The sequence below is a fragment of the Rhinolophus ferrumequinum genome, chromosome 6 (genome assembly GCF_004115265.2).
Source record: "Rhinolophus ferrumequinum isolate MPI-CBG mRhiFer1 chromosome 6, mRhiFer1_v1.p, whole genome shotgun sequence".
Classification (NCBI taxonomy): domain Eukaryota; kingdom Metazoa; phylum Chordata; class Mammalia; order Chiroptera; family Rhinolophidae; genus Rhinolophus; species Rhinolophus ferrumequinum.
Window position 1 is genome coordinate 34,510,874 of NC_046289.1, and position 5,745 is coordinate 34,516,618.

Sequence of the window (5,745 nt, forward strand, 5' to 3'; positions counted from 1 at the left end):
GAGAGCTAGCGAGGGCACTAATCGCATTCATGAGGGCTCCACCCTCGTGAGCTAATTACCTCCTAAAGGTCCCATCTCCAAATACCATCACATTGGAGACTAGGGTTTCAACGTGAGTTTTTCTATATGACCATATGAAACATATGAACCTTCAGCCCACTGCACTTCCTTTACTCCCTATTCTCTCTCACAAAAACATCATTGGATTGTATATTTTTGAAAACTACCTTTTAGAATAAGATATAAAACCAGTTTTGACTTTTGGAAAAGCCAATGAAACAAAGATTAGCAGTGATAGCAAGTCTAAAACTGTAAGGGATGATGGAAAATAGTAGAAATCCACAAGATGTAAGATAGGGAATAAAATACTTAAAAGGAGGGGAAGAGTGATGTAATGTTCTCTCAGAGATAAATGTTTTTGATAGCACATTATCAATGTCCACTCTACTTGCCAGGGCACATTGTCCAGACTCAAGGCCAAAAATAGGGTGGGGTGAGGGAGACAGGAAAGCTTGGGGATGGGTGAGCCCAGAGCTGGAGTAGGAGTCAGAGGGGGAGTGAGGAATAGGGTGAGAATATGTTGGGCCCACGTGTTAATTTTCAGAAAGCTAAAAGGTGGAAGAAGGGAAAGCCTTTTCTTATAGTAGAATATAGAAAGGAGTGGAGTTAGAAAATCAATTGATACTAAAACTGGTAGGTGAGAGTTTGATGAGAAATAGACTATTTACACAGTCTCCAACAATCTCCCCACAAATCGCACATTAATCACAAAAGGAAAAACAATGACTTCACAGTGGAGGAAGAAAGCAGGCATCACGTTATCCAAGTGAGCAAACATCATGTCACCAGTAATGGGACAAATAGATAACATGTGCCTCCTCACGTGACGCTCTAAGGACATGACATCAACTCTGTGGCAATTCTGCCAAAAATGTATAATCTGAAACTAATAATGAGGGAATATTGGACAAAGCCAAACTGAGGAATACGCTCAGAGCAACTGGTCTCTACTCCTCAAAAGTGGCAAAGTCATTAAAGACCAAGGCAGGCTGAGGAACTGTTCCAGAATGAGGAAACTAAAGAGACGTGACAACTGAATGCAACGCATGATGCGGGGTTGAACCTTGGAGAGGCAAAAACAGCTCTGTTTAGACATTTTGGGGTAATTGATAAAATTTGAATATGGACTGCGGATTAGGTCACTGTATTTTATCAATGTGTATTTCCAGATTGTAATAATTGCACTATGATTATGTAAGAAAATATTTTTTTTCTCAGGAAACACACATTGAAGTTTCCAGAAGTAAAGAAGCATAATGCTTCCAATGTATTCTCAGATTGTTCCAACAAATATATATATTTGGGGGGGGGGAGAGAGAGAGAGAGAGAGAGAGAGAGAGAGAGAGAGAGAGAGAGAGAGAGAGAGAAATGCATACACATTTTAAGAAAGGAAAAAAACTGTATTAATTGTAATACTCAATATATACCGATAACAAAAGATGAATACAAGTCACGTTTGACTTCTGCAATTACAAGAGGTGCTCAAAGTGGTTACCATCAGCGTCCAGACACTTCTGATTACAGCAAACTACTGCTTGAGCAACATTGACCAAAGTGTCACCTTGTATACATTTTTTGGCACCCTCAGTGTGTGTGTGTGTGTGTGTGTGTATGTATGTGTGTGTGTGTGTATGTGTGTACACACACATATATAGACACATATATATCCATACACATACATCACAGAGTTATCCTGGACTTGGAACAGTAACTGACACTTCACATTGTCTCCCTGCATTATGTGAGGCATTTTGGGGAGTATATGAATGAAAAGGATGTGGATGTGGATACTGGGAAACCAACGAGGTGAATTATAAGTTGCCATAAAATGTTGCCTAGCATTCACTCCGTCTTGCTCACTGTGCTCTGATTTCCTTTGGGAAATCTCTTATACAGCATTATGTACAGTCTTGGTGCTTCACTAAATTTTGGTGTCTGCTCCAGTATGAAGCTAAGAGGATAGACCCTTCCTCTAATTACCTTGGAAACCCATTTCCAAGCCTGGTTTTCCAGCCTTCCTATATGTATGTGAGCTTCTAATGACCTTTCCATAAATCTCACTTTTTGCTTAAGTTATCGAGAGAGTCAGGATCTATTGCCTGGAAAGGAAGCGCCCCGATCCATCCGCTGTGTGGTAGGCACTGTGCTCCGTGTTTTGTATACATTGTCTCATTAATTCTCACAGCCATCTACCAGCCTCATGGGGAGGGCAGGCAGATAAATTGCTGGTAGTCAGAAATGCAGAATCTATTTGTCTTGGCTAATTGGAAATTTTAAATGGGGAGTGTAAGTGCCATTATTACTGTAGAAAACAGGGCTGATTCTCACCAGCCAGGTAATAGGAGGGGGAAGAAGCAGTTTGCAGTTTGCAAGCTTTCTGTCTCCAATGTCAGGTGAGGCAGGAAGAGAAAAGTAATAGCTCAATCCATCATCGTAAATAAAGCTGGTAATCTTTTCAACAAAAGGTGCTGGGAAAACTGTATATCCACATGCAAAAGAATGAAGTTGGACCCTTACCTTATATTATATACAAAATTTAACTAAAAAATGGATCACAGACCTAAATTTAAGAGCTATATAACCCTTAATAAAATATAGGTGAAAATCGTGACCCTAGATTAGGCAATGATTTCTTAGGTATGACACTAAAAGCACAGGTAACAAAAGAAAACAAATTGGACTTCACCCAAATTAGAAACCTTTGTCCATCAAAAGACACTAAACAGTTTAAATATCAACAGAGTAAAAAGGACAACCCACAGAATGGGAGAAAATATTTGCAAATCACCTATATGATAAGGTATTAATATTCAGAATATATAAAGAACTCCTACAACACACCAAAAAACCCCCAAACAACACAATTAAAAAATGGGCAAAGAAATTAGAATTTCTCCAAAAAGGCATAAATAGCCAATAAGTACATGAAAAGATGCTCATCATTAGTCATCAAGTAAATGCAAATCAAATCCAGAGTGAGATACCACAGCACACTCATTGGAAGGCTGTTATATAAACAAACAAACAAGCGAGCAAACAGAAAATAAGTGTTGGTGAGGATGTGGAGAATTTGGAACCCTCATGCATTGCTGGTGGGAATGTAAAATGGTGCAACCTCTGTGAAAACAGTCTGGAAGTTCCTTAGTAAGTTGAACGCAGCATTACAAAATAACCCAGAATTCCACTTCTAGATATAAACGCAAAATAATTGAAAACAGGGACTCACACTTGTACAACCATACACATAGCAATATTATTCACAATAGACCAAAGGTGGAAAAAACCCAAGTGTCCATCAATGGATAAATAAATAAACTAACTGCAGTATATACATCATGGGAATATTCATAAAAAGGAATGAAATTCCTACACATGCTACAACATGGATAAAACTTGAAAACATTATGCAAAGTGAAATAAGCCAGACACAGAAGGACAAATAGTGTATGATTTCACTTATATGAAATATCTAGATTCACTTATATGAAATATTTAGAATACGCAAATTCCTAGAGATAGAAAGTAGAACAGAGGTTGCCAAGGGCTGAGGGGAGGAAAGAATGGGGAGTTATTGCCTAACCAGTACAGAGTTTCTGTTTGTGATGATGAAATTGCTCTGGAAATAGATAGTGGTGATGGTTAAATAACATTGTAAACGCCACTGAATTTTATGTTTAAAGTGGTTAAAATGATAAATTTTACATATATTTTACAATGAAAAAATTATGTCAAAAGGTAATAAAGCTGGTGAGACCTTACCTGAGAAGTCAGTTTGGGTGGTTAATGTTAATCAAAAATGTTTGAAAAAAATCCTGTTTTTTCCCCAGCTTGAGGACTTTTGTTTTACAGATTATTTTAAATCACTCTGGGAGATAAATCTAGTACATTTGAATTATTAATATTCTTCAACTTACACAATAATTCATAGTTTTAGAATTTCTATTTGATTTGTCTTTTCCCTGCATCACAAGAACACGACTGGGAAGATTATCACAAATTTGGATGCATATGGTAGTCGAACTTAAAATACAGGCTCTGTGGCAAACATAAATTCACGTTGGTGCTCCCAGAAGCACCTCCAAGAGATAAGGCATCATTATATAGAGAAGAAGATGAGATTGAGGACTGAGTGTCTGCTGGTCCACAGCAAGAGACGGCAAACAGTTTCCACATGAACTGCCCAGGAGTCTCAGAGGAAGAAACCTGGCTGGCAGGTGTGGATGGTAGTGGAGAGGCCTCTGACAGGGGCAGCTTTAGCATATTTCAGGATTAGTGACAGCAGGGTTTATTTAATATTGGTTAATAATTCTCCCCCAGAAATGTGGGGACAGGACAGCTGGACCAGTAGGAAGTATCCAGTGAGTGAGCAGAGCCCATGCTGTTGGGTTTTGCTTGTTTTTTTGCTCACCACTTACATTCAGAGAATCATATTTACTAAGAAAATGTTATTGTTTTACTTCATGTCCTAGCCACAACTGGTATAGGTTACTGCTTTAGAATGGAAGGAAGCAGAGCACTACGGGTGAAGGGAAGCTTTCGGATAAAACAAAGGGTCTTGTAAAGTTTACATCCAAATTATACAACGAATGGACTAGGGTAATAACTTTAGAAGTAGCTCAAAAATATGCACATAATAATGATACATCTTAAGACAGTCATATCAGAAATAAGTTGCTGATAAATGGGAGTCCCTCTTTCATAGTTTTTTAAATTATGAAATATATGTTGTCCATTGCAAAAACTTGGAACTTGATGAACTATCAAATATTTGACTGCTTTTAGCTCTAACTTCATCGCCTGAATGTTGTTTTGGCTTGGAGGGTGGTGGTGGCCGAGGGCAGTGACAGAAGAGGGAGAGCAAACAGGAAACCTCAAACAGCATTTCATGTGGTCCCCGCTTCTCTCATGCACTCGCCTTAAAGAGCACAGTTCAAATTAGACCACAGCTCCTGGCTCATGCTGGCCAGGGCCTAGCCGGGCCAGCTCAGGGGGCCTCAGCTAAGTTTATGAAGAATGTCTTCTGTGTGGATGCACAGCTGCCAGAGCATCGCCAAGGCTCTTTACAGCCCAGCTCATACCTTTTCCAGAAGCTCCAGAACACTCCATTCGGGTGGGGCACGTCACAGACACATTTTTCTGACTGGGCAATCAGCCCAAATTAAAGACTGTTAGGTTTGGGGCAGCACTGCACAGGGTGGTGTGTGAGGGAAGGACAACTTCTCCCTGTGTCACTGAAATGCCGCTGGACTTGACAGGAAAGCTGATTTGAGATAAGTACTCAGATAACTTAGAGAAAGCTCTTTTCAAGAAGGACATAGAAAACAGGACTTGTTGGGGATATACCTCTTCCTCAGCTCTCTTAGGGGCTCCGAGTGTGGGAAGCTCCTGCAAGGACCAACACCTCCAGTGGCCTCAGCTGCCTTCCCTACTTTGCGCACACGTGTCTTCTGCTTGGAACTCTTCCTACTTAGCTCTGCCTATGCACCTTTAACCTCAACTCAATGCCGGGCTGTCCATATCACCCCGAAGATGCAGGAACATCAACCTCTTTCTCATAATTACGAGTACTCACAGTACGAGACCCTCTCACAGGGCCCCAGCCTCTCTGCTAGCAGTCCTCGTTCAAAGCTGTTCCAGTAAGACAGTCTCCTGGAGGGTACATAACTCCCATCTCATTTTCTGTAG